At 39.2% G+C, this 27,917-nt stretch overlaps 1 long non-coding RNA gene across 3 annotated transcripts in view; it reads right to left on the bottom strand.

Moving 5' to 3' along the window:
* LOC26531910 (uncharacterized) overlaps positions 1-27,917 on the bottom strand; it is a 166,564-nt gene that overhangs the window by 127,596 nt on the left and 11,051 nt on the right. For 2 of the 3 annotated variants that reach the window (XR_011416555.1, XR_011416556.1), the window contains exon 2: positions 3,110-3,247. This is a non-coding gene — a long non-coding RNA (uncharacterized lncRNA). Of the gene's footprint in view, positions 1-3,109; positions 3,248-3,468; positions 3,842-27,917 lie in introns of those variants that run through there. The other variant, XR_001450149.3, reaches the window with a different exon arrangement.

Below are 27,917 nucleotides of genomic sequence, written 5' to 3'. Positions count from 1 at the left end.
AAATATCCTGTATAGACATAGGTCAATATTTCCCACCCCCATAACTCGGTCAAAACTTAACCGATTTTCATAAGGTTTGGTTTTTTGTTCATGGTTTGGCCTCTATATCAATTCTGCATCAAAATCTGGCAACATAATTTTTGGTCAAAATTCATGTCAAAATGATACCCTCAAATATCCTGTATAGACATAGGTCAATATTTCCCACCCCCATAACTCGGTCAAAACTTAACCGATTTTCATAAGGTTTGGTTTTTTGTTCATGGTTTGTCCTCTATATCAATTCTGCATCAAAATCTGGCAACATAATTTTTGGTCAAAATTCATGTCAAAATGATACCCTCAAATATCCTTTATAAACATAGGTCAATATTCCCCACCCCATAACTCGGTAAACTCAACCGATTTTCATAAGGTTTGGCTTTTTGTTCATGGTTTGGCCTCTATATCAATTCTGCATCAAAATCTGGCAACATAATTTTTGGTCAAAATTCATGTCAAAATGATACCCTCAAATATCCTGTATAGACATAGGTCAATATTTCCCACCCCCATAACTCGGTCAAAACTTAACCGATTTTCATAAGGTTTGGTTTTTTGTTCATGGTTTGGCCTCTATATCAATTCTGCATCAAAATCTGGCAACATAATTTTTGGTCAAAATTCATGTCAAAATGGACACCCTCAAATATCCTACATAGACATAGGTCAATATTTCACACCCCCATAACTCGGTCAAAAATCAACCGATTTTCATAAGGTTTGGTTTTTTGTTCATGGTTTGGCCTCTATATCAATTCTGCATCAAAATCTGGCAACATAATTTTTGGTCAAAATTCATGTCAAAATGATACCCTCAAATATCCTGTATAGACATAGGTCAATATTTCCCACCCCCATAACTCGGTCAAAACTTAACCGATTTTCATAAGGTTTGGTTTTTTGTTCATGGTTTGTCCTCTATATCAATTCTGCATCAAAATCTGGCAACATAATTTTTGGTCAAAATTCATGTCAAAATGATACCCTCAAATATCCTTTATAAACATAGGTCAATATTCCCCACCCCCATAACTCGGTCAAAACTCAACCGATTTTCATAAGGTTTGGCTTTTTGTTCATGGTTTGGCCTCTATATCAATTCTGCATCAAAATCTGGCAACATAATTTTTGGTCAAAATTCATGTCAAAATGATACCCTCAAATATCCTGTATAGACATAGGTCAATATTTCCCACCCCCATAACTCGGTCAAAACTTCACCGATTTTCATAAGGTTTGGTTTTTTGTTCATGGTTTGTCCTCTATATCAATTCTGCATCAAAATCTGGCAACATAATTTTTGGTCAAAATTCATGTCAAAATGATACCCTCAAATATCCTTTATAAACATAGGTGAATATTCCCCACCCCCATAACTCGGTCAAAACTCAACCGATTTTCATAAGGTTTGGCTTTTTGTTAATGGTTTGGCCTCTATATCAATTCTGCATCAAAATCTGGCAACATAATTTTTGGTCAAAATTCATGTCAAAATGATACCCTCAAATATCCTGTATAGACATAGGACAATATTTCCCACACCCATAACTCGATCAAAACTCAACCAATTTTCATAAGGTTTGGATTTTTGTTCATGGTTTCGCCTCTAGATCAATTCTGCATCGAAATCTGGCAACATCATTTTTGGTCAATATTCATGTCAAAATGATACCCTCAAATATCCTGTATAGACATAGGTCAATATTTCCCACCCCCATAACTCGGTCAAAACTTCACCGATTTTCATAAGGTTTGGTTTTTTGTTCATGGTTTGTCCTCTATATCAATTCTGCATCAAAATCTGGCAACATAATTTTTGGTCAAAATTCATGTCAAAATGATACCCTCAAATATCCTTTATAAACATAAGTCAATATTCCCCACCCCCATAACTCGGTCAAAACTCAACCGATTTTCATAAGGCTTGGCTTTTTGTTCATGGTTTGGCCTCTATATCAATTCTGCATCAAAATCTGGCAACATAATTTTTGGTCAAAATTCATGTCAAAATGGACACCCTCAAATATCCTATATAGACATAGGTCAATATTTCCCACCCCCATAACTCGGTCAAAACTCAACCGATTTTCATAAGGTTTGGCTTTTTGTTCATGGTTTGGCCTCTATATCAATTCTGCATCAAAATCTGGCAACATAATTTTTGGTCAAAATTCATGTCAAAATGATACCCTCAAATATCCTGTATAGACATAGGACAATATTTCCCACACCCATAACTCGATCAAAACTCAACCAATTTTCATAAGGTTTGGATTTTTGTTCATGGTTTCGCCTCTAGATCAATTCTGCATCGAAATCTGGCAACATAATTTTTGGTCAATATTCATGTCAAAATGATACCCTCAAATATTCTATATAGGTCAATATTTCCCACCCCCCTAACTCGGTCAAAACCCAACCGATTTTCATAAGGTTTGGGTTTTTGTTCATGGTTTGGCCTCTAGATCAATTCTGCATCCAAATCTGGCAACTTTATTTTTAGTCAAAATTTAAGTAAAAAATTCAAATATGATATACAGACATAAGTCAAAATTTTCCACACCCGTAACGCAGTCAAACCTTATACGATTTGCAGAGGCAAATTCGGGTCCGCTAGTATTATATAAGACGTAACACAATTAACCTCCGGTCTTTTGAATTAACCATAGTCCAGATGAGTCTATCATATTGACTATCATATTAATAAAATAATAGCCGATCTTTGAAGTTAACCAAATTCAAGACTCATCTTAAAAATGGTCATCTAAAATGTGGCTGATATGAACTAACGTACCTCAGTTGTAATACGACGTATATTTCACTATGTGCAGATGGTTAGAGGCGGTTGGTTGCCCGATGGCGGCTACCCTAGACTTCACATGGCGACTTAAAGCGTCAGGTACAAATGAAAATAAGCACTTGAATCACAATATTTGTGATAAAGTGTCGAGCACTTGGCTAATAACTCTTTAAAAGCGCTGCCCGTTCAAGGCACACGCACACTAATGGAAAATAATAAGCCGCATAAATTAAAATGCTTACAACTCCAAAGAATTTAGCCACTTACCTTTAAATACTATTGCAGAAGGTGTTCTTAATTTTTCATGAAATATGTAACGCAGCGAAAGAAATATAACGGGTCACATAGAATTTGTATTAATCCATTTTTAAATTCTGTCGAAATCGTATGATTTGTAGCATATAGCTGCAAGAAAAACATAATTTTTTAGATAACTTTACCAAACTTTTGATTAAAGAACTTATAAGAACATATAAGTTAATCTAAAAGATAAACTTAAGCAATAGTTCGAAAATAAAGCGCCTTTTACGGAAATTTAAAAAAAAAAATCCCAAAAAAAAATGTTAGCAAGGGTATTCAGTCTTCGACTTGCTGAAATGCCGTTGCTTCTTTTTTGTCTTGTCTACCTGCTGTCTGCCTATCCATCTATCTATTCATCTTGTTCCAAGTTGTTGGGCTTCCGTTTTAGCTGCTGCTGTGTTCTTGTGTTGTTGCTGTTTCTGGGTCTTGTTTTGGTTCTGGTTGCGTCGGCCTTTGTGCCAGGTACTTGGCTGGCAGCCTTGGCCAACACTTTTCACGTTGCGCGAAATTTATCATGATTCCATTACATAATTAAATCCGTTTTAATAGAAACTTTGCACGTCTTTGTTGTTGTTGCTGTTGTCGCTGCTTCTGCTGCTTCTGCTGCTGCTTCTGCTGCTGCTGCTGTTGCTGCTTTTGAGATGTATTCGGCAAAGTTTCGCCCGGCGAAATTGAAAAACAAAACAGCAAAGGCAGCAGCAAAGTTGTCGACTGCCTGCGTTGACGTCGGCGTCGCTGTTGCTGCGCAAATGAAATTAAGAAAGTAACCAAAGAAGAGAGCTAGCTCACCAAAGTTGCTTACCCTTACCCACACCTTCCTCCACCCGCTACATCCATGCTCACCCACACCTATACGAGTGCTTGCTGAAATGCTTTGCTTTATCTGCTGCTGCCATCTCTCTTCACTGTATCCATGTGTACTCTATTTCCCCTCATCTCGCCGCTCTTTGTCGACTGCTGCCGCTGGTTTTTGTCTTGATAAATTACCCCGTCCTTGGCAGAGACGTTGGCGACTGAGGCGACACAGTAAAGTGATATTTTTATTTGGAACTCTCCCCCGCTCCCTACATCCTCACCCCCCCAACAATTTCGCTGCAGACATTTTTAAATCTTGCCAAATTGTTAACGATGCGAAAGTTGCCACTGAAACGGCAGGGGCTGTAAGCGGTACGCGACAGGGCGGGGCTGTAGGCGGGGACATAGCTGCTCGGTCGACGGCAAAGTTTAGTAAATGAAAATAATTTTCAGTTGGAAAATTATTTAAAGTAGTTCATTAAGTGGCAGCATTTTTAGACAAGCTCAACTATTTGTAAACTATTTCGTTTTCAGTTTTTTGTTTTATTATTTTTCAGTTTTTTTTTTTTTAATTTTTGTTTGCGACTAGCACTGCATTCTTTGCTAAATATATGAGTTAAGACAATAAGCGCCTGGCCGCTAAGAGCGAAGCAGATGCTCTTTGGGAGCAAATAGTGTGAAAGCTATTTAATACACTAAGAGTAATGAGGGTTTTATTCTCTTAGAGCGATTAGGCGAATATGCGGCTAGAAGGGGTATTGATAACTATCAATAATTATGGATATTGGCTGGCTTACAAATTAGTTTTTAACATAAATTAACAGGCACTAATTATATTCCGAAGCTGTACGATATGAATATCATCTATATTTGCTGCTGATTAATTAACTTTCTAACGCTTCAGAAAAAAAAAGCGAAATAAAAATGCAGCCGCTCCGACGACAGCAGCTCAAAGGGAACGAAACGCAACTAATTTGCAGCTTGGGCAATTGTGATCGCCTCTCTGCCACGCCCTCCCTCTCTTTAAGCTCCAATACATCAGGCAAAAAGCGAATATCACGCAGCGAATTCGCCGAAAAGATATCCAATAGGGATAAAGTGTAAGGCGAATTAGCGGAAGGGCAATAATGTGAAGTATTTTTTTTTTGACTAAATATTATTTGAAATTAATTTTTTAAATGCCAATCAATGTATCACGCTGCTAGAAAGGTCATTTGTTTTTGGGGCCGTTTCTTATGCCCTTCCACAGAGAGAAACGAGTATATGGATTTCGTGAACTTTGATTTTTCATTGCCTACTTTTCAGCTGTTTCTTTTATGTGTCACAAAAGTGGGCTAAATGCACACATACGCAATGCTTAAATTAATTTAATTTACTTATCAACTGCATGTAAATCAAAACTGTTTTAATAGGATTTCTAACTGAAACGCAAGACATTCTATATTATAATAGGCCTGCTCGATTACCTCGAGAGGTTTCCACCCAAGCAAATGTAGATTGTTTCTTTGACAACTGACTTTCAATTTTTATTGCCTGCTTTTAGGCGACATATTTTTTGTGCAACTGAAATGAGGCAAATACATAAAATGTACGTAAATTATATGCAATTGATTTACTTTTCAACTTAAGGTAATCCAGCATTTGTATTGATAATATAAAAATAAGTTGAATTGCTCACAGAAAGGCAAGAAATGCTACAAAATACTGGTTCAGTTCGGCTAACTCCACAGTGATAAGAAAAGTTTCCACCTAAGCAAATGAAACTTTTTTTTCTATCAGACCTGTTTTTCAACTGCCTTAACTTTCAATTAAAAACACATTATCTACCCAACATGTGGGTGTATGTGTGTGTGTGTGTGTGTGTGTGTGTGTGCTTGGCACTCCATATAAGCCCGCCCGCATGTCAAGCGCACGTTGATTTCGCCCGGGGCCGCGCTCCTTTCGCTGCTGGCCGTCGGCCACTGGCTGACAACTCACTTAAACTGCAATAAATAACGCAAAAAGGTAAAAGATAGATGCGCAGGCGACACACCTGACAACACCTACGCTGGTTACACTGCATCGCTGATAAGGCCCAAGCCCAAGCCCAAGTGTCGAGCGGATTGGCAATCTCGCAACCCTTCGCAAATCCCCAGCAAACGCAACGCGCATTAAAATAAAATTAATTCAATATTTTCTTTTTTTTTTTTGCACTCTGTTTTGCGGCTGCACGAGCGAAATGGCAAAACGATTGACTATTAAAATGGATAAGGCATAATATTTTTCGCATTTGTTGGCCCTGCCGTTGCCCAGCCCTGGCACTCATCCTGCATCCTTTATTCCGTATTCCGTATTCCGTATTCGGTATTCCTCACTCGTCACGTAAATGTAAGAAAAATAGTTTACGGTCCGGACTTATCTGCTGAAGCCAATAATGTTGCCTTTAAAATGACAAAGCTGCCGCCACAAAAATGACAGCAATAAGGAAGCATAAAAAGACAAACCCTCCTGCTGCCCACCAAACAACTTAAGGATTAAATGAGAAAGTGAGTAAAGTTTTTATGCCCTTGTGGAGGGTATTATTAAGTTGTTATGAAATTGGTAACGCGCCCAAGGCGTCTCTTCATTTTTGATTTAACCGAATCGGAACACTATATCATATAGCTGATCGATAGAAAACAAAGCACTTGCATGAAAACCTTACAAAGGGTCCATTGTAAGTGACAGACACAAGGAAGCGTCTCCTACGCTATATACATATTTACTTGATCAGCATAGCCGAGTCCAGCTGTCTCTCCGTGTGTATGAACTCCGAGTCTGTTAGAGCTAGAGACTGAACGATTTTGTTTCCGACAATCGATAATCTGCGCTGATAATAATCGATATCGAAATACTGTTTTCTGAGCTAGAGATTTTAATAGCCAGAGTTACCAAATTTCTACGTTCTAGAATGGAGAGCGATGTATATAGAAGAGATATCTTTTATTTACTGATCGATATCGAAATCCTGATTTCAGGTTTTAAGAGCTGGAGTCAGCAAATGTGACCTGTAGCTTCTCTTATATATTTTCAAGTTTTTATCAAGCATCTTCCATGTTATCGTCCTGCGTATAACCAAGCTTCGCGCTTGTAAAAATGCCACAAGAGTATTTAATCTTCGGTGTTGCCTTTTCTTCCTGCCTTTTTTTAGCCAAGGAGCGCGCAGCTTGGATGGAAATTGTTACTCAACTGTTGCCCGAGCGGCCCACTAAATTTTTTAATATCTTTTATATGGTTATAGCGCCTTGCGGCTGTTGTTGTTGTTGTTGTTGTTGTTTTTGTTAATGTGGCGCCCGGCAATTAAACATGGAGCAAAAGTTCGCCTCAAGTGCCTGGCTGAACTCTTCCCATGAATAATTTCTGAGACGCGTCAAGAGTCTTTCGTTTACCAGCTATTCCATAGGCCTGACCAAACTTTTCGACTGCGGTTTTTCGCTTCGGTAAAGCCTGAGGTTTTGCGGCATTTTGTTGGACTCACACACACACACACGCACACACACACACACATGTGATTATGGGGCGTTTAGTGGGCAATTATCGCCTGCAGCGCCCATAATTATCATGCAGAGTCCTTAGTTGCACTCGCATTTCATATTCAAAGCTGTCTCTGGTCCACGCCTCATACCACCACCACCACCCCCCCCCACCGCTTCCCCCTGGGAGGTAGTTGCCACGTTATCTGCGTCTACACATGAGCGCGGCATATACACAAAGGAGGACAGCAAGAGCTGAGCTGAGAGATGCGAGTCCTGAAAACATACATAAATAAAATACAGATGGCCAGGCAGATGAGTTGGGATGAGCCCACGACACAATGGACGACAGTTGGGTCGGGCGGGGCTGGGGTGTGGAGTGGAAGGGCGGGGGTTGTGCCTGGGCACAGACTATGACGAGCGACTGCCACTAAAAATAATAATAAACGTAAATTTTCTCTAATTTACACATACAGAGCACATGAAGAGCACTCTGGCATAGTAAATGCCTGGCCGAGCACTGCTCAAAAGAGAGTAAGAGAGGGAGAGGGAGAGAGAGAGAGAGAGCGAGATTAAATTTTATGCTAAGAAGAACGAATTTTACATGCCCTACAAATTATATTGTGATATTAATAAGCTCATTATTTATATTTGATTTGATTTTGAAATGAGTATTTTTTCTCTTTACACAATATACTTAAGAGTAATTTACACAATTAACTCCCTCTTAACCCAAATTTGTCTACACATATCCCAACTTGAATGATGAGGCATTTTCTACAACACAGCTTTTTGCCTTTTTGCCTTTAACATTTACCTTTAACTAATTACGTGCCCCTTGGAATAATTAGCTTTATATACATTGTCCACCTTGACGAAGCCTTTGCCAAGCCAATTCGAAAGTCACAATACCCTTACCCTGCAAGCTCATTGCCAAGTCCCATGCTGCAAATAAACAACAAAGTCACTGAAATTTAATTTCCATCCAACAACAACGGCAACAACAACGGCAACTGGCGACAACAAGAGCTACAAAAATGGCATTTGGCAACATGTTCATGTTGCTGCTCTCGGATACATGACAGCAACAGTCGCTCCCCTTTGCTACCGCCCGCCGCCAGTTGTCAGCCGCCGCAAAGCTCGCTGCAGTAGCCGAAAAGATGCCTTATCACTTGGGCGCATTTACATAAAAAAACCACAAATAAAAGTTGCCAACTAACGCAGCAAGAAGCGAACTGAGCAAAGAAAATAACTGTGAGCGCCTGTGTGTGTGTGTGTGTGTGTGTGTGTGTGAGTGTATGAGTAGCTATATGAGTGCCGTCTTCATCTGCCTTACCCACTCTCTTTCGTGACTCGCTCTTTGGTTCAAGCTGTAGCTCTCTACAGGCAGCGACGGCGACGCGCTGCTTAAGCATTAAAAACTTTTCACATTAAAGCACATTACAACAACAAATCATAGAAAGCTGAAGCAAACGCATACACACACACAGCCACTCACACACACGCACACCAATACGCATGCAACACATTTAGATAATATGCTACAACTGCTGCGGCGCAAACAAATGACAATGAGCGAGCAGGCGTTGGGCGTGTAGAGAGCGGCTCAGCGGTAAGGTGGCGCGGGGGGTAGGTAACCATAAGGGGACGCATGTGAGTTGTAAAAAGCTTTGGCAACAATGTCGCTTGAATGTCGCGCATTGTTTCCAGGCCGCTGCCTTGCGACACTAGCTAGCGCCACTCGCACTCCCCTCCCCATTCCCCTTCCACACCCATAGCCCAATGTCAGGCAAACTTTTATTTTTTGTTAAGCACATTTGCGCACTTTCCTTACTTATGGCAGACTTTTAAGCGCGAAAGCGCATTAGCCAGGCAATGCATGAAATTAAATTACATATTGTGCCCGCTGATGACCGAACGCCGCAAGAGGCGCCGCGAACCAGCCGCTCCGCTCCTGTAATATGCAGGCGACGCACAAAATAGCCGCCATATTCATTAGACTGAACGCGTTCGCAACATGACCATAACACTTTGGGCTATGACCGCCATGGCAGCCAGGGCTAACCAATCTGTAAAATGAACGAGTTCTTTTTAATGCACGCGGATCACTTTTTGAGGTCTACAGTTAAAATTTTAACCTTGAGGCTAAAATACCGCAAATTGAACTAGTTCTTCTCAATTGACATTGACTTTATATTTAAACTTAGGTTGTACAAATCAAACTAGTTCTTTCTAACGCATGTTCATTCTTTTTCAAGCTTAAGCAGGCAGGTTGAACTAGTTCTCTATTTGTTCTATTGAACTTAAGCAGTCCGAATTAAGCTAGTTCTTTCTAAGGCAATTTGAGCTATTTATTTTTGTTTTAAATTGATTATTTTTTAAGCAGAGCCAGTTAGTTTAGAGTCTTCAACAGTTCAAGAAACTAGTTTTTATTTTGAGAAAGCGTCAAGTCAGTGGTTCGCACCGTGAACGGAATTGCAAGATATATAAGAAGATTTACAGCCGCGTTAGTTTTAACTTGGAGGCGAAATACTTGTTTGCACATAAGACTTGAATTAATATTATTGTCGAATTATCAGAAACAGCTTAACAGTTTGGCCAGCCCTGGAATAGCCCCGAATAGCACTTGATGAAATGACCTAAAAAATCAACGCGACAGCAAATGCGTTGACAACCCTGGACAAGGATGTCGTCGTCGACGCTCTCGAAAACTTGTTATGTCGTTAAGTGTGAAACTTATTTCGCACATGATGGAAAAGTGCCAACTCCTGGTCCCTGTCACTGTCCTGCTCTCTCTCTCTCTCTCTCTCTCTCTCTCGCTGGCAAAATTGCAAAAGAAATCAGCAACAAAAGTTTTAAGTTTTTGTTTCTTAAAAATCAAAATAGCTAAAAAGTAGCGACAAGTGTTCAGAGAGCATCGCGAGTGGAAGGAAGGGCGCGGCAACCTGCAACAAAACTTTCTGGTCAGGCAAAAAGGACACAGCAGGGGGCAGCGCGGTGGTGGGCAGGGGAGGGGGGGGAGGGGGTTTACCTACAACAAGACAAAGCGGAAAGTAAGCCAAGCGTCAATGAAGCCAAAACAAGGCGACAAAGTGCGCGGCCAATCTTAAAATAAACTGCAGCTGCGCGTAAAAAGTGACAAGTTTTTGGCAGAATGGCAGCATGTCAGCCGTGGGAGCTAGGAGCTGGTAGCAGAAAGAAGGGAGCAGGGAACTGGAACTGGAACTGGAACATGTGTCCCTTCACTTATTGGCAACTTGGCGACGGACATTCGAGCACGTGACATATTTGAAAACAGCAACGATTTTCTCAATTTTTTTGTTCTCTCTTTAAGTAAACAGAGAATTCCACCAAGCATGAGTCAGCGAAACTTTGGAGGGTAGCTAAGCAGGGTATGGAGAATTGTGTTGACAGCAATGTGCTTGATATTTGACAGAGTTTTGGTGCAAAGTGGTCAAAGCATAAAACTAAATAAAACATAGCTCATATTTAACACTGAGCAGCTGCCAGAAGCTGCTCGCAAGGATCTGGCATTCGTAGTTGTGCCTTTGAATAATGTTCCTGTGAATAATAGGGGAATTACAAATACAACAGGAAAGGAGTGTCTTCTGAAGTTTGTTGGCAAATAAATGACATTTAGAAAATGTAGTACATAATAAAGATCTTGGACACATATCCATTCTCAAGTCCATTCTCAATAGACCGTGATTCAGAGAATTTGTTTTATTTTTGCAATTTGAAAAGGTTTCTTTTTTTTCAATATACAAATTTGTTAATTTCCATCATTTTGGCTGTGCCCGACTAGGAAATACCCTGGAACCAGTACCAATCCAAACATTCTAACTTCTTCTTATACGCATCTAAGCTCTTTCTTCACTTTACCCCAGAATATGTATAAGAAATGCATGCCTGATTTACTCGGTGCTTATAGTCCGATCGTTATGAAATTTTCAGGGACATTCAAAAGCAAGTGAAAAGTCCTTGCATTAAAAATGAATTAATTCAGCTTTGGTGGCTGTTGTGGAGAGTTACAAAAAGTAACATATATTTTATCTGTTCATACGATACGAGAAGTGACAAGTTTTCAAACGTAATCGTAGCGCTAGAGCCATAAGCCAAATCAGCTTGTTACAAATCCAAATATATATTCGTAGAGTTCCAGCCGGATTTGACTAATGCGTACGCAATGCGAGACATTGAAAATTGTTGAATAAAAATGCGCGCATTCACACATTTGAATTGGCGTTTATTTCTTTTTTCTAGCCCCCCCCCCCCCCCCCCCCCCCCCCCTTTGCTAAGGGTATCATTAGAAAGCGTAGCTTGTCAGCTTGTAAGTGTTTGCCCCCTGCTGGGCGCACGCTGACCTTTTACAAGACGCCGCTGTGTTGATAACAAATGGGGCAGCTTCTTACACGCTGGTGGCATATAGATATTCTCATTTTTAACTGCTTGGCATTTGCAAACTGCAGCGTCATTTAAACTTTTCTCATTTGCTGGCTGCGCAGCGGCAGCGTTGCAGCGGCAACGGGCAAAACTTTGTGCCCCAGATTGGCGCTGGCTGCTGTTGCTTTGCCATGAGGCAGATGTGTGCGCGGGTAGACCTGGGGCTGGGTGCACAGATAAGACGCTGGCCAGCCCGCAACACAGCACATGGGACGCTGCGTTGGCAGCTCTTCATTGTTTGGCCAAACATTTTTAATATGCGACTAATTTGTAGACGGGCAGACGGACGGTCGGGCGGACGGTCGGACGGTCGGGCAATCGACGCATTGCGGCAAGGACGTCGCTGGCGTTGCAGATGCAGCTGCAACTTGCTGCTGCAGCATTCAGCATTGAGTCCCGTGACAACGGCTTTTGTTTAAATTCAATTCCCGCCTTTGTCGTCTCAACTACTTTGAAAAGTTTCACCGGCATTTGCCATGAAGAAGCTGCCTGCCACGCCCCCCATTGAACCGCCCATTGCTTTGGCTGCTGTTTGACTTTCAGTCTCGAATGATTTACCTTACAAGATAAACAGACGTTGCCGGCAACGTAGCAGCAACGGGAGCAGCGCAGTTGCAGCGCAGTTGCAGCGCAGCAGCAGCGCAGGCTTTTGGGTTTTGTCTGAGCCCAAGTTTGACTTTTGTCTTTTGTGTGCGGCGCTCCTGTGTTTGAGCCGAGGGATAATGCGCTTGAAATTGTTGTCTCGCTCTGCCTCTCACACTCTCCCTCTCTCATTCTATCCGTCTACCCCTCTCTCCCACACCCTGCTACCGATGCAGCGCATCTCGCTTTGCAATGCAATTTAAACTCTTTGATAACTCCGAAAAGTGCATTTGGCTGACGACGCGTCGGCACCCCCTTTCTCTCCCCTTTGCCCACGCCACTGTGCTCTGCGTTATCAGTGGCAAGTGCAAGACAAAAGGGGGCTGCGCAACGTAAGACACATGAAAATACAATAGCCAAAGTTTGATATGAAACTGCAGCGCAGCCCGCGTCGCGTATTGCAAAAGTTTTCAATTGTAATTTTTTTTTAAACCTTTTTTTTTTTTAGCTTTTTTTCGAGCTGCCTCCGTGTTTTATTCTTACTGCCACTTTTGCTCTTTCTGATTGCGTTGAGTTCGGAATGCTGCCGATAAATTGCCAAGCATTTTGCATTCTGGCCAGGCAACCAAGCCCGAAAATCCATTGAGCTTTACTCCAAAAAGTTGCAGCCACAAACTACTGAATAACGGGAGTCCGTGAAGACGGATAAAAAAACTCGCCTCGACTCTACCAAAGCGACAACTAATTCTAAAACAAAACCTCCTGTTAAAATACCTTGTAAATTAACTATTACTCCCTATGCTTTTCACAAGTTATATATATATATGCATATATATGGTATGAATTTAACTCCAGCATTATAATTTACCTATATTTTATGCCGATCGACTAATATTGCAAGCCTAATGTTAAAGTTCCTTGTAACTTAATTATTATTTCCCATGTATTTTATTATTTCATCTGAATTTTAAATCAATAAAGCATAATCCCCTGCTAATGTCAATTGCAATTTAAATAGAGATAGTATTCTAAACAAAAAGGAAAAAAAGTTCAAATATAAACAGCGCCTCATTATAGGCAAAAGAGGTTCACACAGCTGTATTCTATAAAAATGTGTAAAAGATAATACCTTCGCGAAAAACGTTCAGGGTATCTCTGAGGTACATGAGCTTAAACACAGCACAAAAAAAAACTAAATTTCTTTTTCTCTATACATGTATATTTTATGTTATTGGAATTTCTGATCAAATTATAGAAGCTATCTAAATTAGCGACTGGCAAAAACATATTTTATAAAGCGCACTTCAATTAGTCTGAATCTTTATGCTTGTTCTTTTTGCTTTTTATATACCCACAAAATTTTGTACATTTTATTATTTTTTTTTTTTTTTTGAGATAAAAAAGTTATTTGCTCGCGATATTACACTCTCATGGATAGAAAAAAAATTGTTCGCTTTGTGCTCATCTATTCATCCATAACTGGCATTAAAACGCAATCAGTGTTTAGCAGTGCTCACTTCTTGTTGTTATTGTTGTTGTTATTATTCTTTGTTGTTGTTGTTGTTGTTGTTTTTGTTGCTTACAGCAAAATCACATCAACTTTGCTGTGTTTGCTCAATTGCTTCGTCCACGTTTCAAACTGAGCGTTTTCTGTTCCTCCTTCAACGCGACCTCGCCTAACTTTTTCATTAAATGTATTTCAATACTTTCGGCGCCCTCCCCGCCCCATTTCTCACTCCACGCGTTTGCCAATTTTTTCCACTTGACCAATTCATTTTGCGCACTTCACACAGCATTCGCCCTCCCCTCTTTGCCAGCCGCCCACTTAGGAATCTGATTTTGTTTTTCTTCGCACCAAACTTTCAGTTGATTTAGCCGTTCCGCACCGCGCCGCGTCGCAGTTGACGCAGTTGCTCAACTGATTGGCTGGGCAGGCAGAAAACTTTTTGGACGATTCGTAAATGAAATTCCTTGTACTGCCGTCGCCCCCGTTCCATGTCGCTTCCATAAAAAAAAAAACAAACTGATCAACTTGGCCTCCTGTTCAGGTGATTGTTTTCAAACCTCAAGCGCTTCAGTTTCAGCTTCAGCTGCAAGAAGGAGTCGCTGTGCGCCCAGGGCTTAACTGCTTTATATATATACATTTTTACGGTCAATTGACGTTTGTTTGACTCCCGCCAGTCCTTCCGTCCGTTCGTCTGTCCGTCCATTTATCTAGCTCGGTCTGGCTGTCTGCCTGTCCGTTCTGTCTCCTGTTTTTTCGGCTGCTCCTCGTTCAGTTTTGTTTGTTTGCACAACTCGGGCTGGCTGGCGCCGCCTGGCGACCAACTTTTGACCGTTCGTTGCGCCAAATAAATAAAAAAATAAAATAAAATATATATATGTATATATAAGTGTTGGGAAATTTCTAGTGTGCCTAAGATGCACATAAAGAAAACACACGTAGTGGTTCGGTTAAATGTTTAATGGAAACTTCAAAGCATGAGTACAAAAATCTGAACAAGTACTCAATTACAGAATGAGTACTATGCTGATACAATGTTGCCAGATTATAAAGAAGCTTAACAGCTTATTGTCACTATTTTAACACTTCTTCTTAAGCTAATTATAATCAGTTGCAAAATAACAAATTTAATTCAATCCAAGTGTTTTTACAAAGCCTACGTGCTTTTGCTTACTTAAACATTTTGTTAGTATATCTGCAACATTATTATTTGTAGGTACGTATTCTAATGCAATATCATTACATTGTACCTTTTCACGTATAAAATGATACCTTATGTCTATGTGCTTAGTGCGCTTATGATGGACTGGATTTTTGCGCAATATGTTGCGCGCTTAGGTTGTCGCCACATATAGTCAACGGCTCTGTATCCTTTGACCATCCCATCTCACTAAGTAGCCTGCGTAGATAAACTGCTTCTTTGGCAGCCATGGACAAAGAAATATATTCTGCTTCAGTGCTGCTCAATGCGACAACGCTTTGCTTTGATGAAGTCCAAGAGAACGCACTGCCTGCCAGGAAAAATGCGTAGCCACTATAGGATCTCCTGTCCAGCCGATCGTTGCCCCAATCTGCATCTGCATAGCCTTTTAGTGGTTTGCCATTTTTACGGTATACTAATTTCATATTCTTTGTACCCGCAAGATATCTTAGAATGTGCTTTGCTGCAGACTGGTGTTCTCCATGAGGATTAGCATTTCTTTGTGATAATTTGTTTACAGCATGCAAAATGTCTGGTCGGCTCAAAACTGCTAAGTATATAAGCGAACCAATTAATGACTGATATTGCGTTATATTTACCTTTACACAAGTATCGTCGTTGCAGTCCACTTGAAAACCTGGGTCAAGAGGTGTGCTTACTGGACGGCAATTGCTCATGCCATACTTGTCCAATAGGCCTTGAATGTGCGTCTTCTGGCACAGCGAAACGGAACCTCGATCGCCGTCGCGTTGGATTTCCATGCCTAGGAAATAGCTAATGGGGCCTCCATCGTGCATTTTAAAATTTGATGCAATCTTCTTCTTAATCACGGCTATGTCTTCTTCGCTGGGACACACTATGATTAAATCGTCGACGTAGACAGCGATGTAGCTGAATTGTTGTTGCTTTTGCTTGACGTATAAGCATGCTTCATTTTTGCATCTTTTAAAATCCATGCCTCTCAATACCTCATCGAGCGTATTGTTCCAAACTCGTCCGGATTGTTTAAGCCCGTAAAGTGCCTTTTCTAGTTTGAGGACTTTATTTGGATGCTGCTTGTCAATAAAATTCGGCGGCTGTTTCATGTACACAGTTTCATTAAGCTTACTATTTAAGTATGCGTTTGAAATGTCGACTTGATGCATATACAGCTCTTTTTCGGCAGCTATTGCGAATAACATGCGAATGGTTTCATATCGAATTACGGGAGAAAACGTTTCCCAGTAATTGACACCAAATTGTTGACCACAACCTTGTGCAACTAGTCGAGACTTAAATTTTTCAATATTACCATCTTTATCTCTCTTGATTCGGTAAACCCATTTTGAACCAATGGCCTTTTGTCCAGGAGGTAGCTCACACACTGACCATGTCTCATTTGCTTGTAAAGCGTCGTACTCTATTTGCATAGACTTTTCCCAATCCTGCGCATTTTGGCCATGTAATGCTTCTGCAACTGACTGCGGAGTTTCAATGTCTTCAATCTGATTAAGACTATTGATCAATTGGTACTGCTTTCTGGGCCTGCCTGGCTGACCTGTACGTATAATTTTTGGCCTGCCACGCCCATGTTTTACTACAGCTTCAACTTGTGGCAGCGCTACTTGGTCATTGTCGTCATCGTTGCCATCTTCTCCTGGATCGCTTGCGCTCACAAAATCCTCCTCTTCTTCTTCATTTGAGTCACTGTTGTACTCTTGCACCTCGGCAGGTTGCTCTGGGTGGTTTTTTGCAACCTCATGATTTGACTCAAACGGGATAATGTACGTCGTGAAGGTGTTTCTGTCTGAAATACTGCATGCATCAGTTGTTGCTATGTCAAACTCACCTTCAATGAATTTGACATCCCTTCTTTCAATAACTGTTCGCTTCTCGCGATCATATAGGCGATATGCCTTTGCTGTAAAGGAGTAACCAACAAAAATGTACTCCTTGCCCTTTGCTTGGAACTTGCTTTTTCTGACTTTGTCGAGTGCAAATGCCCGCGAGCCAAATACTCTCAAGTGCTGTACTGATGGCTTGCGATCCTTCCATACCTCAAATGGTGTGCTTCCATCTAATGCTTTTGTGGGACATCTGTTGCGCAAATAAACTGCTGTTGCAACAGCCTCTGCCCACAAAAATTCTTCAAGCTTTGAATGAATTAGAAGACTTTTTGCCATTTCAACGATGGTCCGATTAGCACGTTCGGCCACACCATTTTGCTGCGGAGTGTAAGGAACTGTTAATTGCCTCTTTATACCGCACTCGATCAAAAATTCAGTGAATTGCTTATTCACATACTCTGTTCCATTGTCGCTGCGCACAGCCTTTATTTTATTTCCTGTTTGGCATTCTACAAAAGTTTTAAACATTTTAAACTTTTCAAAAACTTGGCTTTTTGAGTGCATAAGGTAAACAAATATCTTGCGTGAGTAGTCATCAATAAAAGTTACGAAATATCGATTGCCTGCAAGCGACTTAACATTCATCGGACCACATACGTCTGTATGTACTAAGTCCAGTACTTGCTTTGAGACACGATTCGCTTTCTGTGGGAATGGCAATGCACAAATTTTTGCTTTATTACATGTATCGCAATTTATTTCTAATTGTACATTTTCAACTTTCATACCACGCACCAGTTGCTTATCATTAAGCAATTTCAAATCCTTAAAATTCAGGTGGCCAAATCTATTGTGCCATTTTATGGAAGATGAATCAGAACTATTTAGCATATGAACCTGATCAAGACTATGTTTGTAAACATACAAACCATTTTCGTGTCTTGCCCTTATTATCTCGTTGCCTTCTTTGTCTTTTATCAGCGCAATTTTCCCTTCAAATATGGTAGAATTCTCAAACTTTGCTGCAGCACTTACTGATAAAAAATTCATGCTTAAGTCAGGGACATATAAAACATTTTGCAGCTTTAATTTTATTCTATTGCAGTGCAACTCAACACTGCCACTGCCGGGTGAATCGATAAACTTATTTGCGGCCAACATTATCGACGTCTTTTTATCAGCATACGTAAGGAACATGCTGCGGTCGCAGCACATGTGCGATGTTGCACCACTGTCAACGCACCAAAAACTCTTTTGCTTCTCCTTGACACACGTGTGCATTAAGCATAGAGACTTTTCGTCCTTTTGGCTCTTTTTATCATCCTTCTTTTTATTTCGGCAATCGCTCGCTCGATGCCCTTCTTTTTCGCAATTAAAACATTTGCCTCGGAATGGCTGCTTACTGCTATTCTTTCTGCCTTTGCTTTCGACACTGTTGTTGTCCCGCGGTCCATTATGTTTGTGTGTATACACTGCTTCTGGTGTCCCTATGCCGTCTCTGCTAGCTCTTTCTTGCTTTCGCGTGGCCTCTTCTAACATTTTAACCTTGACGACTTCGAATTTGGGCAGCTCATCGCGTGTCTCAATCGCTATTACAAAATTTTCCCATGTGTCTGGTAGACTGCTCAAAAACATGATGACCTGCAACTCGTCATTGAGTTTGATGTCTAATTCTGCCAACTTTTCAATTGTCTCAACAAATGAATTGACATATGCGACTACATCGTCACCCTGCTGCATATTGAAACGTATTAATTTTTGATATAATTGGACCTTCCTAATCGGTCCAACTGAGACATGAATTTCCTTTAGTTTTTTTCATACAGCTGCAGATGTTGGGCATGACTTGATATGCATCAACTGTGTTGGCTTCAGATTTAAAATTATGTAAGCCATCGCTTTTTGGTCGACACTAACCCATTTTTCGATATCCTCACCATTTCCTTCTGGCTTAACATATTTTCCACACACAACATTCCATAGGTCCGCCACCACCAAGACACTTTTCATGGCCATATGCCATACGTCATAATTGTCCTCACCAAGTTTTTCTATTTGATGCGACATGTTCATTTTGACAATTTCACCACGTTATTCTTCGCACGAAATAAACTTTTTAAAAATTTAACAAAAGGAAGCTTTCAAAACCATAGACACTTTGTGTACTTATTTAACCGAAAACAACGAGACCTGGGCCCATAACCAATGTTGGGAAATTTCTAGTGTGCCTAAGATGCACATAAAGAAAACACACGTAGTGGTTCGGTTAAATGTTTAATGGAAACTTCAAAGCATGAGTACAAAAATCTGAACAAGTACTCAATTACAGAATGAGTACTATGCTGATACAATGTTGCCAGATTATAAAGAAGCTTAACAGCTTATTGTCACTATTTTAACAATAAGAAAAAAAGTTTTTAATTTTATTTATTGAAAAGTTTGTCCTGTTATTTATTTTCGCAACCGTGTTGAAAATATGACCAAAACGAGTCTAGTTTAAACCAACGGGTTGTACTTAAAGCCCATACGGCCAGAAATTTGTTTGTCTTTTGAAACAACAACAAAACACAAGAGCATTTCAGTTGGCAGTGCATGACTGGAAGATACCCTACAATCTTGGATAAGCTGCTGTCAGCTCTCATTTATACATTCATGTTAGTTCTCCCAATTATCCCACACTATGGGATCGGAGTCTATAGTCCGATCTTCAAGAGCTTGTCAGCGTTGGAATATTGAATCCAAATATGTGCAGACATCAGATTCTATCTTCTGATAAAGAGAAAAATTCTCTTAGCACCGAAGAGAACTATCCGAAGAGTAAAATTGAGCAATGTGTAATGCAAGCCATACAAAAGTTTGCCTTAAATTGTTCGAGTTTCTAGCCGAGACACAAATCAAGAATCCCTAACATCTTCTTCTAGACGTTACATACTTGGTAACTAAATCATGATACCCGCTACCAATGTAGAGAGCGTGAAGCTTCATTAAAAAGCCATTGCCACTTGCAACTTTTGGCTATCATTACAGGCTTCGTCAACTGCCGCTGGACAGGCAACTGCCACAGTCAGTTTACAGTTTACAGTTTATGCTCTACAGTTTACAGTTTTCGGTTAACAGGCAAATGATGCGGGCCAAAAATTTGTCAAAATGCCAGGCCGCCAAAAGTTTTCTTAAGCACATTTAAAAATAGCTTAAGACATGGACACACTGCCGCAACAACAACAACGGGAGATACATTTGCAACAACTGCGTCCCCAAAGTGCTTGGGCAAACCACAAAAGTTCTACAAACTGGCCGAGTATCATAAATTATGGTTGGTTTAAAGTTGATCACGGCGCAATAATAAAAATCGATTTACAGTTGTCGTCGTATAATTAACAAAAATCCAAAAATAAACTTCCTATCTATGCCTTAGACTTTTATACGAAACCTTTGTACATAAAGCCCATTTCCTGCAATTCGTTAAACATTAAGTTCTGGTCTTTAATAAGTTTAAATTTCACATTCCTTTAAAGTTGCTTTCCATTGATCAACTCGGAGATTAATGTCTTTTCTGTATATTGTATCATACCACTTATGACCATTGTCGGGCAATTTGAGAACTTCAAAGCTGCATTAAATGCTCGCTTTGATTGTTTCAAATTAAACGTTTTAATTAAGTTGATTCGATTTCAAGTTAAAAGCATTTATTTTTCTTCGGAGCTTCTGTCTGTCATTCTGAAATGTATATGTGCGCATATAATTTCATCTTGATTCCTTAAAGCTATTAATTGCGTAATTAAAAGTGCTTTGGCTGGGAGGGAGCCGTTTGCTATTATCCTGGGCTGCAACCTGAAAGCAAATGGGTGAATAGAATGTACCCTGCACTCAGCCTCAGAAGCATTCAAGACTTCAGGATTTACTCAGATCGGAATCTTAGAGAAAATTTGAGAGTATAAGCATTACACCAATTAAAACCTTTAACCAAATTTGAGGAAAAAGGCTTATTATAACCATACCAAGAACTTTATACAGGATATTAACAGATCAAGCTTATTCGTTTGTACGTAAATAGGATTATTATAAATCTCTCAATTTACTTTATTTGAAGCTTAAAAGCAATGCGATTACTTATTAGATTACTGGCATATTTAAATAGTTACTAATTGAAGATTTTTTTTCTCTTTAGCACTGCTTATACAGATGTACTGCTTGCCATGCTTGGAAATACAACATACTCCTAAAAATAGGCAATGCCTAATGAAACCTATTATCTTCACTTGAAGCTTAAAACCAATACCATTTTTTAGTTGATTGGTCTATTTGTATAGTTATTGATTGATTGGTTATTGATTTGATTGGCCTATTTAAATAGTTATATTATTTTAAGATCAATATTACTTTTCCACGACTCACACTGCTTGTACGATCTACACTGCTTGCACTGCTTAGGAAGCCCTCAGTCGCCTAAAAGTAGGCAATTCATAATTTAACATGAAGGCTAATAAAATGCCGCAAATCATTTTCGGGAGAGAGAAAAATTTTACATTTTTAATTGCTTGTTGCGTTTATTATTGTTTGTTGTTGCTGCGATTTTCTTTCTTATTGTTGTTGTTGCTAATCTAATTTACTGCCTGCAACTTTTGTCTGTTGTGTGTTGGTGCCGTTGTTGGCCTCGCATTATGATGGAGGCATTTTAATTAACTTTTGTTTTAGTAAGTGGAAAGCAACTTGAGAGAGTTTTGTTGTTCAGCCTGGCACGGGCTGCCTTTTTGCCTGCCACGCCCAGCATTTTCCTCAATGGGTCTCTAGCAGAGATACAAAGGGCAAAATGAAAGAAAAAAAATAATATGTATAAAGCATATACTTATTTATGAACTTGTGCCTTGTGCCAGCAAAAATTAACATTGACAACAACAATAACGAAAACAACAACAGGATGAACAAAAAGTAGCTCCTTTTGTTGTTGGCGGCGCAATTAAATTGCTTTTGAAAAAGTGTCTGTGTGTGAGTGTGTGTCTGTATTGTTTTTTATTTACTTTTTGTTGTTGTCTGCCCCGACGCAACGCTTTTGTTTGACTTTGCGCTTATTTGACATTTTTGTTTTGTTTTATTTATATATATATATATATATATATATATATAAATAATTTTTTTTTTTTTTGTTTTAATTCAACTTTGTTTGCACATAATTTTTCGGAAACATGCGTCAGAAAGCAAACAAATGCATGAATAAATTCACAGCGAACAAATGACAATGAATGAATGAGTGAATGCGTTGTTTGAAAAATGCAAAAGTCAAAAACAAGCACACAGCCAAACAAAAACGAGAACAGAACCAACAGGCTCCACTGACTGACTGCAGGATAAACCAGCATGACATTCCCATTTTCATTTGATTTGATTTGATTGTTTGACTTGTGCTCGTGACTATTGAAGTTCAATGATTGATTATTTTGATTACCACTTCAACAAATCAACGGTGCGTATGCTTCATATTTTTACTGTACAAATTAAAGAATTTTTCCCATGCTGTAGCTTCCATTATATTTCGCAAAAGAATTTCCATAGTAAAAGCTTGTTTGTTTGCATCGAAAATGCATTCGAAAATGTAGGACATATTTTTATTGTTTAGTAATTTAATTAAAACGAGTAGCTTAAGTCGTTTAAACGCAGCTGTTGAATTTTAGAAATAAGATTTTGTTATATATATGTGAAAACTTAATAATAAGTATTAAAACAATTATATATTTATAATGCGAAACTTTCTAATATTCTTTTTAAATCTTCTAAATCATTAAATAACATTTTTGATATAACTTCAAAATAAACAAAAAAAAACTTAAGAAATATATTAACAACACAACAATGTTCCGTATCTACTCCAAAAGGTAGAAGCCCTCCTTTGTCTAACTAAGAAATACCCTGCATAAATTAGACTTATGTATATTTGATCCTTATTGCTCTGCTACAAAGTGAGTACTTAACACAGCCCCTTTTTTTGAAAAATATTAGAATTATTATTATAAAATTATTTCTACTTTGTTTAAATAATATTCAAGATTTTTGAAAGGCTATGCCCCTTAGGAAAACAGGAAAAGACCAAAACCATCTAAAAAATATACAAACAAAAAATTGTATATTTGGCAATTAATACTTAACGATTTTTGCGAAAACTCAAAATTGTTTTCAATAAAATTAGTTAAATTCGATTTGTGCAAGCTCTACGATTATCCACACAATAATTTCTTGCCTAGTGCCCTTTTAGACTTTAAGATCAAAGTATTTAAGCAGCCAGACAGAAAAAAAAAAAAACATACTTTCTATACTCGACTATCAAAAACTAGATTGTCAAACTCAATTGTAAGCTCACTGTTAATAAAATCAATCAATTTTTAATGAATCCAGAATGTTCTGGCTTCTAAGCTGACAGACACTAGAAATAAAATCAAAGCTATGTTCATACTCTTGTTTTAAAATTGCGGTCAAGTTTCGAAAAAAAATCGGGTAAAATTTGCAGTGCTTGGCATTCGAACAAGTCAGGGCAACAACTTTTGCTGGCCATCATTTCGGTGTGCACTCCGCAAGAGACGTTGTAGTCAAAGTTTGAATCTTTGGCCTTTGATTTGTGCACAAATAACCATAAACAAATTAGAAATTAATAACATACTTTGCTGCTTAGAGGCAGGGCAGAATGGAAATAAGGTTGAGGAGGAGGGTCAGTGCTATGGCCATATCTTGTAGCTATCAAATGTTGTTGATGAGAAGCGACCGAGACAAAGAGAGAAAGAGAGAGAAAGAGAGAGAGAGAGAGAGAGAGATAAAAGGCAGCACACAGAGGCAGTCAAAGTCGAGCAGACAGCAGAACGAAATGCGGTATAAATTTACATATTTTATTGAAAATTGAATAGCGTCAAGGCAGCCGAACAATACGCCGAGAACAGCGGAGCAGACACAGAACTGTAAAGCAAAAAATAACAAAGTTAACAAAATCCAGAAGCAAAAGTACCCAAAGAGCCCAACATTCACCGAGCAAGAACAAAAAACTTTTACGAGTAATATGAAAACAAAAACCAAAAAAAAAAAAACAAGAAAAAACACATTGAATAGAAAGCATGCACAATAATAACAAAAGCTGAAGCGTGGAGCGTGCTGGAGATAGCATCCAGGAGGCGGTAGGAGTACGAAGCAAAATACTACCTAGCCCTAGACCGAAAACCCAGCTCTAGATGAAAATATGACAGTAAGTTATATGCTAAGCCCCCCAAACAAAGAAATAGAATAGGAAAAACGAAAAGCGAGTAAAACAGAAGAAAACCAAAAGAAAAAAAAAAAAAGAAGAACACAAAAAAACAAACATTGCAATTTGTAGTGGTACAAGGTAAAAACGTGGAGTACCTGAAGTGCAGGGCATCAGGCGGGGGCTGGGGGTTGGGCGCTCGATTGGAGCCAGAAAGCGGCGCCTGGACAGCTTACACGGAGATTCATTTCAAATCAATACACATAAAGAATAAAAGGTAGAAACAAAAAAAACCAATGAACAAATACAAAGTGCTAGAAGCCGGTGAGCGACTGTGTAAGCATGTGTGTGTGTGTGTGTCTGTGTGTTTTGTACAAGTGTAACTACAACACTCGCATAACGCATAATTGAGTTGAGCTTGTCAATGCAACTGGGCCAATTGCAGAGACTTCAGTTAAACCGAGCAGATTGCTTTATTTCATTCAATCATGTTATATATCATCAACAAATAGTTCAGGGTAGTACACAATTTTCAGTCAGATGCGAACGAATTGCCTTATCGATGATTTTACAAAAAATATATATATTTATACAAAAATTCTTAGTAGTTAATTAGAATATTAAACGCAACCGTCTCGAGTCCGCAAGCTCAATTGAATTTCCATTATGAACTGAATTTTTTTTCGAAGCCAATTGCACAATTAATAAATATTGTTAAGCCAAAAACCTTAGCACAATTTTCTTCAAATTGATTTGATTCAAAAACAATAACATTTTTAGAGGGATCCTGATAACAAAGCATTAAAAGCACAGCCATTGTATTTCTCTAACCTTATTTTGTAGTTATCCTACAGTTCAAAATTATTATTAAACATACACACAATTATAAATTTCAAATTGAATTAAATAATGTAAATGTTGCAAATACATAGAAAAGAAAAATCAATGCATATGATGCATAAGATACCCATATAGGAGCTCGAACCAGAACGTTGGTTCTAACCCTTAGCCGAACCGGCGACATTTTTTGTTTGTTTAGCATCTCAAATTACAAATTACAGCTTTTGAGCAACTATGGACTACTTTATCTTCCGGCTTCAATGGGCACATAGATCGTGGAAATTTATTAATGTTTATCCAATTATAAAGAGCAGAATTCTGTGTTTGCCGCAAAAGTAATCACATCTTATCTAAATACCATATTCTATTGCTTAGCTGTCTTTACTTCTCGACTATCCATTTATGTAATACATTTCTTTTGGTTCGCATTTTAAGCACCGGGCTTACTTTTAATTATGCGTATTGCGATGCATAATTTCAGACTGTGAAATCACAGATCTGATGTTTTCACAGCTCTTAAAAGCCACGTCGATGCGGCTTTAGCGCATTGTGAAATTAATTAGCTTTAATCGCAAAATCTGCTGACATACAAAATTGTTGTTGTTGTTGTGTTGCCGCAGCTTGATGCCACGCCATTTTTGTTGCATGCCTCTCGGTGGCGCCCAAGAGGCTGCCATTGTTTCTTTAATTTTAAAGCTGTCGAATGAAGTCTCGAGGTGGCTGCGAATACGAGCTTAATGAAAAGCCGCACATACAGCAAATCATTTAAAATTGTATAGACAACACACGTGCCACATGCACACGCACACACACACACACACACACACACACAGGCTAACACGCGCGCATGCCGCAGACACATATGAGATGGATGAAAGGTGAGAGAAAGCCAAAAGAAAATGTTGCTAAAACGCGCAGCGTAAAAATGCAGCGTACGTGTAAATTTACCACAAGTAGTTGACAGATAGGTAAAGAGGGTATGGCGGACGGTTGGGCGTATGGTTGTGGGAGTGGCATAGTCGATAAGGAGCTGGCAGTAAGTCATACATACGCCCCATCAGCCAAAAGACCTTGGCTCAAAGTTTTTCAATACGCGCATTTGTGCGAAAACAAAAGATTTTTATTGAATTCAGAAACGTTGCGTTGAGTTTGAAACGTTACGAGACACCAAACACATGCCACGCCATGCCACACGCAGTTGCATGCCACACATGCGCCCACATTTTAGCCGCATGTTGTGCTGAGTGAAAAAGCCACGACTGTCACGCTGCATTTGCCGCTGCACCCCAATGTGAGTGTATAACCCAGGTGCGCACCACCAGGTGCACATCCATTCGATTTTGCCAGATGCACGTGCCACAGCTCCAGCTACAGCTAGAGCTGCAGGTTCAGCTCCAGCAGCTTATGCTTTGTCTCCAGCGCAGCTGTTGCGTGGGGGATTTGGGGCAGCCAGCGTCACATCGCAAGTGCGATCAAAGTTTAGCGGATTTGGGGGCGCACATTTTAAAGCTTGTCAAACGTGGCCATAAATAAACGAGCCAATGAGAACTGGGACACACACACACAGTTGGGTTTCGCTTGAACAGTTCCCGCTGCTCTGGCCCGGCTTTATTATGGAACAACTCGAAGCTGAATGGCTGGCAGGTAAATAACACTTAACAGTAATGACAGCCACCAACTTAAGTTCCATTCAGCATAAAATGTCTTTCAACTGTCAAAATGGGCAATGAGCTGTCATTTGGAGCTGCAGCGCAACAGTCAACGGGGAGGCAAACACTTTGAATGTCCCTTAAAAGCAGCTTAACAATTTTCTCTCTTGCTTACAGCTAAAACAAAACTTTACAAATTTCACACAATTTTTAGTGCAATTTTCATTTAAATGCGATTTCTTTAACGCCTTTGAAAATACAAACTGCAGGCATTTTGTGGTCCTTTATTATTATTATTATTATTATTATTATTATTAAAGTGCCAGAAGGCTGCAAATATCAGTTACACTTCAGATATTTCATTATAGTAACAATGCTAAATAAATTTAATTTCATTTTAAATTGAGATGAAGTCAGCAAATCAAATCATTTTCACAATCAACAGAAAATCTAATAAATTTAAAACTTCTTGGCTAGAACATGAGACGCTTTCACACGAAGCCAGTTTACATGGACAACTGCATCACTTAACAATTGCAATCGAGTGTAAATAAGCCCAGGAACTCACAAAAAGGCTCTCTAGCAATTACACTAATTTTAATAATTATATGAATAATATTACAAAAAATAATTGATCATAATGAATATTATAAAGTCTACATCAGCCGTGTGAAAAGCGGCCTTTAGATTACAGCCACAGGTTATAGATCTATATATATATACATTTCTGATTAAGTTGGTCGAACCAGAGTTTTGACTAGCGTTATTAATCAAAGAATATGTCTATATATATATCTTTATGTACGTGTCGAACTTGATGGATTATCGCGTGCCAAAGATTTTCGAAACAAGTTTTCAACACCTCAAAGCAACAATTCTCCGTTGCCAACAACTTTTCCAACTTTGTAGGCAAATAAACGTGTATACATACATATGTATGTGTGTGTGTGTGTGTGTGTGTGTATTACATTTTTCTTGACTGTCGTCAGCGGTTTCTGGTATTTATGCGCCCCCATGGCATTGCCGTGCGTCCATAAAGCTCTTGCGAGCCTTTATAAATATATATATATATATACATATATATTTACCGTTCAGTCGGGGCTAACCGAGTGGTACCCATGATGTGGCGGCTCCTGGTGCTGGTGCCCGGAAATGCATTTTAAATGTCGAGCATGGCGTAAATAACCCGTTAATGTTAACATGCACACGGCGGCGGGCAACAGCA

This window comes from Drosophila virilis, chromosome 4, assembly GCF_030788295.1.
Source record: "Drosophila virilis strain 15010-1051.87 chromosome 4, Dvir_AGI_RSII-ME, whole genome shotgun sequence".
NCBI classification, from domain to species: Eukaryota; Metazoa; Arthropoda; class Insecta; order Diptera; family Drosophilidae; genus Drosophila; species Drosophila virilis.
Note: the sequence above shows the minus strand (reverse complement) of the source record. Positions and strands in the feature narration are given on the sequence as shown.